This window comes from Cydia splendana, chromosome 5 (assembly GCF_910591565.1).
Source record: "Cydia splendana chromosome 5, ilCydSple1.2, whole genome shotgun sequence".
In the NCBI taxonomy this organism is placed as follows: domain Eukaryota; kingdom Metazoa; phylum Arthropoda; class Insecta; order Lepidoptera; family Tortricidae; genus Cydia; species Cydia splendana.
In genome coordinates, this window is record NC_085964.1 from 17,961,009 (window position 1) to 17,972,832 (window position 11,824).

The 11,824-nt window shown below is 37.6% G+C and overlaps 1 long non-coding RNA gene across 1 annotated transcript in view; it reads right to left on the minus strand.

Annotated features, from left to right (window-relative positions):
- LOC134791040 (uncharacterized) overlaps nt 1–10,083 on the minus strand; it is a 51,685-nt gene extending 41,602 nt beyond the window's left edge. The window contains exon 1 of the long non-coding RNA XR_010144238.1: nt 9,979–10,083. This is a non-coding gene — a long non-coding RNA (uncharacterized LOC134791040). The remainder of the gene's footprint in view (nt 1–9,978) is intronic.
- Between the last annotated feature and the right edge of the window lie 1,741 nt (nt 10,084–11,824).

The window sequence follows — 11,824 nt, forward strand, 5'->3', positions numbered from 1 at the left end:
TACATGGTAGACTGGTACCCGTGGCCACCTTCCAGCTCCATCATCAGATCCTGAGTACTATCTTGTGTCCAAGGTCTTGTTGAGACGAATCAAACGAGCCTAAACACGAAGTGGTTTAGTTGCATGGTTGATTGGTACCGGTGACCACCTTCCGGCTCCAACATCAGACCCTGAGTACTATCTTGTGTCAAAGATCTTATAGAAACGAATAAAACGAGCCTAAACACGAAGTGGTTTAGTGGCATGGTTGATTGGTACCGGTGACCACCTGCCGGCTCCATCATCAGACCCTGAGTACTATCTTGTGTCAAAGATCTTGTTGAGACGAATCAAACGAGCCTAAACACGAAGTGGTTTAGTTGCATGGTTGATTGGTACCGGTGACCACCTTCCGGCTCCATCATCAGACCCTGAGTATTATCTTGTGCCAAAGATCTTGTTGAGACAAATCATACGAGCCCAAACACGAAGTGGTTTAGTTGCATGGTTGATTGGTACTGGTGACCACCTTCCGGCTCCATCATCAGACCCTGAGTACTATCTTAAGTCAAAGATCTTGTTGAGCCGAATCAAACGAGCCCAAACACGAAGTGGTTTAGTTGCATGGTTGATTGGTACCGGTGACCACCTTCCGGCTCCATCATCAGACCCTGAGTACTATCTTGTGTCAAAGATCTTGTTGAGATGAATAAAACGAGCCTAAACACAAAGTGGTTTAGTTGCATGGTTGATTGGTACCGGTGCCCACCTTCCGGCTCCATCATCAGACCCTGAGTACTATCTTGAGTCAAATAAATACATATAGAATGTCAGGTCGTTTCAAATATTTTTAATCCTGTCCGGTAGTTTATTAAACTGTACCATTATAAATTATAATACTATAAAAACGGTGCTAGGATCAAAGTCTCTCGTTGCGGTTTACACGCACACAGTATAGCGTTTTACACGGCGCCCGCCGCACACAATGATAAAAAACCTCGTCGTCGCCGTTGAAAATGTGCGGAGCCGACCGACACACGTCCTGCCTCTACAAGCTCTGCCGCGGCACTGAGCTGGCGCAGCGCGCGTCATCGGTAATATAGAGTAGTTTTCAAAAAATTGCCAAAAAATTATAGTAGAATTTCATAAACACTAATGTATACCAACAGTATAAGCAAACGTTGCAGATTGCTTGAGTATGAGAATGACTTCGATATTAAGTAGATTTTCGTAGGAATTGACACTTGTTTCGGAGAGAAAATCGAGTTCGTTTTACTTTGATTTTCTCTTTCTCAAAGGTATGTAGGAAAAATATAGTTTGATATGCCTAAAGTACAGGGTATTAGTAATACAAAATAGCCAGGTTTAGCAGAGTAAAATTCTCAACATTTCCAAATAAGAGCTCGCCATTCAGTGCTTCACGGGGTTTTTCGGAAACGACCATCAGAAAAAAAATCATTACTAATTTAATAAGTCCTTTTTCTAATATTTACAACGACATTTATAAAGATAAGAAGACGCTTTTACTGGAACAAGTACTCATTGTTTCTAATAATGAGCGCAAAGTCCTGAATTTCGTCGACTAGTATCATCAATTTTGCATTATTTCGACTTTTCTTGTAAGAGCGCTCTTAATTTGGAACATAAACACGCTAACTGAATGCGGGCCCGCCTCGGATGTTTGCATTGTGGGCACTAAACTTTAATGAAATTCCAAGTATTTAAACGCCGTATTTGAGAATTTGCCAAAGGCATTCCTTGCGAAGTGAACTTTACAGCTGGTTCGATGTTTAATCAATATTAAAATTCCAAAATACCTTCGGCATTGTTTCGTTTAATATTCTTTGCTCATGGTTACAGCCCTTTGTTCAAACAACAGTGATAATTGAAAATGCGCGACGTGGTTTAGTACATTATATACTAAAACCACAAAATTATGAGTAATTGTCAATAGTGGCAACTTCCACACATTTATATACAGACAGGTGCGCAAACTAATAACTGATAGACAATTAAAAAAGGAAGAATTTAGGGCTCATTTAGACGATGCGAGAACTCGCATGCGAGTTTTATTACATTGCGGTTTTTGATCGGTCGGTTGAATCGGACGTAACCAACAGTCCGCAATGTAACTAAAATCGCATGCGAGTTCGCGCGCCGTCTAAATCAGCCCTTAGGCTATTCGTCGATTCAACATGAATGAAATCTTAGTTTTTACGTGAATAATTTCTTGGGGTTCAAATTCTTATCAAAAAAGGTTCCATGTATTAACCGCTTCCTTTCTTTAAGAAAGTATAAGTAAAGTCTCTCTTTTTATGATGATATTAAAAATATTTTTCCTGTACCATCTCGACCGCAATTTCATCATCGAAAAAATATCATCAATAGGTGTTGTTCCCGTCATCTTGCCGGTTACAAGAAAATCCCAGTTAGTCAGTCGTGCGCGCAAGGTCGTCGACCCGGACTTATCAACATCAAACTTGTAGTTAAGGTTCTCGCCCGTTTACCAACGTATTTGCATAGGAACCGCTCCTAACTTTAAATATAAAAACAAACTAGAAATTTAGATTTGGCCTTATATATTTTGTTTGCGCCGTTAAGCTTAATTTCAGATAGGAGAGTAGGTACTTATGCTTTTTTTTTTACATAAGTAATTTTAAGGTATCACAACAAGTTTTGACATTTGCCTCTTATATTCTACTATATAGCGCAATATAATTATGATTAGGTTTTTTTTTGTTTTATGTCAGAATATATCTGTCTGTACTTATTCCTTTCTTTTCGTACAATAAATTGTTTACTTCATGTTTACTTACAGTCATTAAATACAAAAAGATATGAATTTATCAGCCTAATATATATGTGCATAGTCTGAAATATCAGAATTAAATACATGTGTTAATACTTGTTATAGTGATAATAGCGGATGGTGCTGGGCCTTAAATACGGCGTGGCGTGAACAAGAGATTTCCTTTGGCAGGATTGGTCCTTAGGACCCAAGGATGGATTTAAGAAGTGGAGCCACCGAGATTTTTGATGTATATTTTTAGGGGGGGGGGGGGGCTCTCAACTTGATCTTGATATCTATATCATTTAAGCTACTAGGCCAAGTTTGGTATCGTTTTCGTATAAATCGGGGATGCCGAATTCATTTCTGATATCATAATGACACCATTCAGAAGTAAAAACACATAAAATATGAAAAACATACTTTTTTTAAATTCCTCTTCACGCTTAAACCGCTAAACCAATTTAGTTAAAATTTGGTACAGAGATAGTTTGAGTTCCAGGGAATCACATAGCCTACTTTAAATCTCAAAAATCATCCTTTAAGGGTGTGAAAAGGGAGGTGGAAATTTGTATGGGGATTCAATAACCGCTGAACCGATTTAGATAAAATTTGGTATAGAGATATTTTGAGTCCCGGGGAAGAACACAGGATAGTTTTTATTAAAAAAAAATCTCTTAAAAGTGAAAAGGAAGGTGTAATATTGTATGGGGAATCAATAACGGCTGAACCGATTTAGATGAATCTATGTCTACATCTTTGATTTACTTTAAAATTATACTAAACTTGACATAGAACCTAAACTTAAACAATTATTAACATCAGTACGTCTACCATCAGTTTTGACATTGACATACACGCTCACGTCTACGTAACTTACTTTCTATGCATCTCGCTCGTACTCGCATATGCGAGCAATAGTGCAAGCGAGATGTACAGAAAGTAAATTACGTAAACGTGAGCGTTATGTCAATGTTAAAACTGATGGTAGAGGCTCAGACGTCGCCGACGCTTAAAACGGAAAATCCTGCCAAAGGAAATCTCTTGTTCATGCAACGCCGTGGTTGACCTTTTTATGCTCTGAGCACACTCAACTATAACTGAAGTGATGAAATGCAAATATGTGACGTTCCATGGAAAAAGGTACCTTATGGCGGCCGGCGCTTACGTCGCATGGCGCCGCAATAATATTGGAGCGGTGTTAATAATAGCGTAAGCGCCAACCCCCATAAGGTACCTTTACCCGTGGGACGTCACATATATTGTAAATACACCTTTGGAGATCATCTGTTTGATGCTGACATTGCCGAATGTGCAACTCTGAGTTCTAAAGAACTTCTAATGTAACCTACCCACACAAGAACTTGCAGTTGAGTCAACTTATAAGGAGTTGGATAATTCCAAAGAAACTGTTACACATGTTTGTTTTAATACGTCGGTAAATAATGCTTACAACCTTAATGTTGACTCTCCAGATAAAACATTTTTTCAAACAGCTCGTTTGTTCTGTCTGTCATTGCCTTTATAGCCGTTATGCCCATGTATGCTTATTATACTAAAATTTCTTAAATATTTTTATACATTCAATCAGTTCTAAAATTTACAGCAATAAATGACCTAGACACGCTAGATATTTTCTTCTAAACGTGTTGGTGGTACCAAAGCTAGGAGAAAAGTAATGAAAATTTAAGAGCTTTAAAAGGTAATTTAATTTCAACACAAAGTTGATATACCGATTACTGGCCAGTATTGTATGTTATATTATAATTAAATAAAAAAAAACAATTTAAATCTTAATTGCTCGTTAATCATCGGAAAATGTTTCTTAAATGGGCAGTACATATATGACAAAGATTTTCTATTAATATTAACTCGATTCGTTGGTGGTATTGCCGTTCAAATTGCTAATATGTATTCCAATCAATGTAAGCATATCAGACGTAATACGCTGCAGTGTCGCATAAATAGCTCTAATAATTGTATCGTTGATCAAATTGACAATATATTACATTACCAACAAGGGAATTGTTTGTTTGCAATATAGAGATCAAATAATCACCTCTGACCTCGCTTCGTGATCTATGTGAACTGCGGGTCCGAGTGAAAGGAGTGGGCCAGTATTACCCAGCTAATAGCTAGGTTGTAAGGGCTAATATTGTGATGACGTACTACAAAATAAATGCTACAAGCTATAGGTAAAATTTTTTGAACTGATCTTGTTCACTTACCTGTACTAACAATGGCATTGTTCTATTACAATCCTATTATCTGCGTTTGTTCTCGTAGGCGCCAAGCAATTTACTTACAAAATAAGTTAGAAGTACATTGCATGTATATTGAATTCTAAACCTTATTTCTTGTTGAATGGGGTTAAAATGGTCTAAAAAGATAATATAATATTCAATCTTTTGGAAAGTCACATGCACCTTAGCCACGACAGGGACGTATTCTGGTGTTAAATAAAATATGTAGAAAGATAAAAATGTATCATTATTAATATTATTATACATATTAGTTAATGTCCACTTGCACTCGCATAGACCCACGGTCGCCACATAATTATTATCAAGTCCAGTAAAACGTAGCCAGGGTCGTTAGAATCACAAGGTACAAAATCCAATCGAAAGCAGGGAATGTCCGGTAAAACTTAGCCATTAGTTGCATAAAAGATCAGTAGGAATTGAATAAGAACACATGTACTGAACGAGCGAAAGCGAGTTAGACACTAAGATTTAAAACTACAATCATATCATAATGTGTCCCACAATTTGATAACAGGCCAGGTAATTTTTTTTTATTGGTGTCTCGCTCGCTCTTTTATTACAATTGTAGTTAGGTATAGGTCAGAAAAAATTACCACTAAATAACATTCCGACATAAACAGATAAACCACGTGCTTATCAATTGCAACAATGCGAGTACGACCCTGGCGGCACATCTGTTATCTCTAAATGCAAAACGTGTGAATGTTATTCTTACCTTCAAAGCATTTTTATCCTTATGGTAAGACTATAGAGCCGAAAATATAATGGAATTTTATGGTATCTCATAGCTGTTTTTCTACTGAGTGTGTTCTTTTTGAGTGTCGATGGTTGTTAAATGCAAAAAAAGTTAGGTTAACCATTATTTAGTTAGTGTATTTTGTAGTCTATTGTTTAAACAAATAGAGTCGTTAATCTATACTAACATTTCAAGGCGGTTATAATCTGCTTTTACTACGAGGTAATTATCCTAATTTGTGGTTTACCACTCAATGGTATTGTATTCTTGAGACTCTTTGAGTAAACTAGATCAGATCGTTTGATTCACACTATACAAAGCATGGTCATTGTCATACTAACAATTATTTAATATTGTGTTTGTATAGGATGTATAATTCAACTAAAATACCATAGTTATTAGTCCATTATTTGTTGTCGGGGGCATCTCGTACGAGTGTGAAGATGGCACTTGGGCAACAGGACAAAATTACAACAATAAAAGTGTATTCTGATCTTTAAAGTCGCAAAGACTGAGCTTATAACCTATTTTTCACAGCCAACCGGTGGATTCAAATTACACGGAGCCATCGGACATCGGTTTGAAACTAACTGAAACCAACCTGAACTCGTCAGGTGAAATATGAGTTTCTTAATAGATAAAATTGCAATTATTAAACTAATATGTTTTTAAGGGGACCTAGTTACGTCTCATACAGGGCAAAGGGGACCGACAGAATGATAAATGAAGCCAAATTATGCTTGATATGAGAGCTAAGCGAAGGGGAGGGCCAGAGCGCTATGGTATTGAATCATAATATAAGAGACAAATATCAGATTTTGTTGTAAATATTGTATTAATTTTGATATTTTTAGATATGTCTGGGTATCCCTCCCTCAACTGTGTGTCGCATGGTGGTGAAGTCAACATTCATTTTAATTGCTCTACACTTCGCTTTGTTCTTGATATATTTATAAAATTGTTTCAAAATATATGCTTTCCTACTTTTCCACCGCATTTTGGGTCCAGGGTCCATGTCGAAGATACAGAGGTATATTAATCTTTAGACTAAAAAAGCTGACGTGACGTGAAAATGCAATTTAAAAAAATGCAAATAATGTTTTCTTTTCGCTACAGATATAAATGAGTCGCTTAACTTCAAACTCCGGCAAATCCATCTGTCAGATTATGCGATTTTGGTATTAAGAAAAGGTAATAGGGTAGATATATGCTGAGAGGGTCGAATGGATGTACCCGAGTTCGAAGTTAAGCGACACAAATATGAATGCTATGCGGTAGACCTAAATACCACTCATGGTATAATAATATACTCCGCCTGGTACTCCATTCCCGTCTTTTCTAGGTCACCTAACTGACACGGGCTTACGTCATCATGCGACAGCGCTATATGATAATATGCGATAGCGCTATATATAGCGGCCATGTTGTTGTGACGTAGCCCCGTGTCACTCTGGGAATGGAAGACCATGTTTTATTAGACTATGATACCACTGTGTTTATAAGGTTTGGACATTTCAGTTTGTAAAATAGTAACGTTTCTATTTCGACACGCTTTCCTATAGACAGATGTTTTATAAATAAACACGCGTGACACGCGTCAACAAATGAGGGCCAAATACTGTAAATTGTATATTATTGTGGGCAGGACTTCTTTGTATTCCGACTAAATGATCGGACTATTATTTTGACATGAAATAGTAGATTGTACAACAAGGGCATAAAGTGACCTATTTTTACCCGAGGCAATTTTTTGGTCTGAGCGAAGCGAAGACCAAAATAGTAGACGAGGGTAAAAATGGACATTTATGCCCTTGTTGTACACTCTGCTTTTCACTTCGATTGCGAGGAAAATATACAAAAAATCAAATATTTTAGGTTATTTTAACGTATTTATTCAAGACTAAAGAAAATTGTTCTTGGGCCGGTCGGAGGCGCGGGGCACGCCGATCGGGAGAGCGCCGGTCGGGGGCGCGCCGGCAGGGCTGGCAGTTTGTATGGCAGAATTTGGACTTTATTGCTAAGTCAATAAGGGTCGTAATAGATGATTTTACTTTATGCTCTAGAGCATAAAATGCGATTTTATGTCGTCTACGCACGACATAAAGGTGCAGTTTTTGAGCATGAGAAGTGAAAAACATATTGTATTAAAGTGGTAACGTTTTGCGTTCGGTTGTTAAGTGAGTCTAATATAATTTGTTACACGTGAAATATATTTCTGGCGATCATAATACATGACATTGCGTTATACTTAACCGGATATAATAATCAAATATCACACTAAAGATTTGCAAAAATAATGTCAAAGCGATATGTTCTTAAAATTTACAACGTAGCAAAAAAGTTTTATAAGAGGTTTTCTTTTGGGAAGGACGTTTATTTACATTTAAGTCATGAGCAGTAATATCTTGCAATCATTTAATTTCCTACACGCAGTTAAAATTATTTCTTGATAGCAACCAAAGTGAACCAGAATTCACGCATCATTACGTTCCGAAGTAAACAAAAATTTTGCTTACGTGTTTTCCCTTAAGATGTGCAAACTTCATATCGACTAAGGACGCTCGTTATTTCTCAGCGCTTTTAGAAGGAGTTCAGAAGTATTTCATGTAAACGTGAATATTTTCTTAACGCGAGTGATACCTAGCAGAAAGTGTATTTGCCTTGACAAAGTTAAACGAGCGTCCGCCATGACACGAGGCATCTAAGAAATGCCAAGCGAGGCAAGGCACTATCGACGTTGCCCTTAAATATTCATACACGACTGCCGAGGCCGCTCCATCAATATTAATAACCTACCGACGGTGATAGAAATGTGCTTCACTAATAAATTGCCCACGTAACGGTTATATACTTTTATTTTAATCATATTCTCCTTAACTAATCGACGTGTGAGACATACTTATTTATTATAATATTTCCACTCAAACTAATTCGTCATTAAAATAAATGTACCTTTTTGAGAAGGACATTCAACGGGTAGTCAAAATTTACTTATCATGCTTAGAATACGACGTAGCCGTGGTAGTGTGTGCACCTGACATTGACAAACTCGAGCAATGTCTGAATAAAGTCGCAAATCAGGTGTCACAGTACTTTAGAAGCAATGGCCTGGTACTAAACCTTAATAAAACCCACTTTCTCCACTTCTATCTCGGGGGTAGAGGCCCAAGAAACCTTGGAGTGTTTGTGGATGGTGTCCAAGTGGGTCAAGTGCAGAATACCACCTTCCTGGGTTTTGGGCTCGACAGAGGACTGCAGTGGGAATCGCACATAGGCAAAGTGTGTAACAAGCTAGCAAGTGCCTGCTTTGCCCTGCGACGTCTGGCGAGAGTGGTGCCCAGGAGGGTGGTGCGGTCTTGTTACTTTGCCACTGTACACTCACTCCTACAATACGGCGCAGAGCTGTGGGGCCGCGCTGCCGAATGGGAGCGTGTCTTTCGCATGCAAAAGAGAGCCGTCCGAGCGATTGTGCAAGTGAGTCAGAGTAACTCTGCGAGACCTCACTTTAAGGACCTTGGGATACTCACTCTGCCCTCCATTGTGATTTTCCAAGTAGCTACATACGTGCGATGTCACCTTGACGAGTACTCGAGTGGATCCGATATTCATGGACGAAACCTGCGAAACGCCCGAAAACTCGTGGGTGTGAAGCGTAGATTGGCAAAATCCGCAAAACTCACCCATGTAATGGGACCAGCCGTTTACAACCGTCTGCCACCACACGTCACAGATGCGCCGTCACTGACCAGCTTTAAATTTAGGCTTAAACGATGGCTTGTAGAGCACACTTTCTACAGTTTTGCAGACTTTATGAATTAAGTTATTACCTATGTTACCGTAGGTATCTATATCTTTATTTGACATTTTATTTATTGTTCTAATTTTAATTTTATTTTAATTTAAATTTATTTTGTACTATACCTACTTTGATGTAACATTGTAAAATGACATGTAATATGAATTATTATTAATAAACGAATATGAATATGAATAATAAGTTTTTGGCAAAAATTACATTTTTGGTACAAGCTTTTATCGCTGACTGTACTTTTCTTAGGCCTGAGTTACACTTGTAAGTTTTACTTACGTAAGTAGGGACAAAGCTATTTGTTATAATGAGATAACGATATTCATCTCTCATTCTGTAGTATAGCCGTGTCCCTACTTACGTAAGTAAAACTTACAAGTGTATTTTGGGCCTTACGACAGACAACTAAAACTCATCGAGACAATTCTAAAAACCCCTAACACAATTAGGTTGCGCTGTTTCATCACAGAGTTCCTATGGCCACCTCCTGTCTCCATCATCAGATCAGCTCGATGGTACCATAATATTGCATTGTCATCCGATTTATACATGCATGCAAAACTTCAGCTCAATCGGAAACCGGGAAGTGGATTAAATTTAACTTGCAAGATTTAATTACAGACCGACAGACAGACAGACAACGGTCAGGTGAAACTAAATAAAAGCTTGTAAAAACGTGATAGATGCATTGTCAGTGTAGAGTGAAGGAATTTACAATTCGAAATCAAATGTTTCGATAAAAATGTCAAACCACTAAAAGCTAAAAGTGATGGTCTAATCGTGCTTATCAGAGTAACAATCATTACATCGCTTTGATACTCTTCCGTATACAATTTTATTTATTGGTAGATTATATTCGGATAACTACAGTATTACTGATGCAACGACTAACTGTATTTGTAAGTGCAGGTTGTATTTAAAAGGTTAGAGAAGGTCAACATGAACATTCACACAATCTGATATCTCATTTCTTTTCATAGATATTATCGTACCGATGCATGTGAACAAGATTATGCTATTAAAGACGATTAAATACATTCACATTACTGACGTCGACAGATCGATAAGTAAGACTCACCGTGATATGAATCAATGTTGCTTGATGATGATTGGCTTCCTCACTAATTAAGTAAATGTACTTACAACCTTCCTCAAACGGTAAAAAAAAACTTTGACCTTTAATTAAACACCGTGCCGTGATTTATGGTGGCACTGATATTTATTTATAAGAGAGAATTTCCATAAATGCTGGTGTCGGTTTCGTTCACATGGCTATGCGCCTTGTTAACGCAAGCGTTATTTGAGTAGCTTTACACGAGTCCTATTACGATTAACCGAACCAGCAGGCCTATTATGGATGGCTTTATGATTTACATGATAAAATAACTGTCACTTTTTAACACCGCAGGATAAAGAGTGACGGACACCGTTTTATCACCTTGTCTCGTAGACAAGAACGACCATCATCATATCCGTACAGCAGCTTTATTCGAACTTGCAAAGAGATTTTTGTATTTTGTATCAATATTTTCCGTGTTCTATAGGAAACAATTTGGAGTATCCGCAGGAATTGCTTGTTTTAATTGCACTTTTCCTATTCTACCACCAAACCTCCAGGTGCAAGTGTGACGAGCGAATGCATCTTTTCGCTCTCGGTATACCATTTATTCACACAAAGTGATTTGCTTGGCCTTTCTGAATACGAACTCCTAGGAATTTTAATTCTTTGACAAACAGGATCTAAGTCTAAATATTTAATTGCACAAACGGGTCTACCGCGATATAATTTCATTGTTTTTACCTTTAATTCCGACGTTTCAGCTGAGTTGCACCAGCTGTGGTCACGGAAAGACTGACGTCCCAACAAATGTCAACAGAGATATTAATAAAACACCACTAAACTACCCGAAATTAGTTTATAAAAATGTTTGGGGTAGACAAAGAAATTGCAGCTACCCGTTAAAGTTTAACGGGTAGCTGCAATTTTGGGGTTAAGTTTTAGTTTAAGTTTTTTGTTGGGACGTCAGTCTTTCCGTGACCACAGCTGGTGCAACTCAGCTGAAACGTCGGAATTAAAGGTAAAAACAATGAAATTATATCGCGGTAGACCCGTTTGTGCAATTAAATATGTGTACAAAACGCGAAAGTTTAAAGTGTTATGGGATCTAAGTCTCTTCATAACTAATTGCTAAACGTGAAACTAGAATCGCTGTTCCGTTTGTAATAAAATGTTATAAGTTATAAAAACT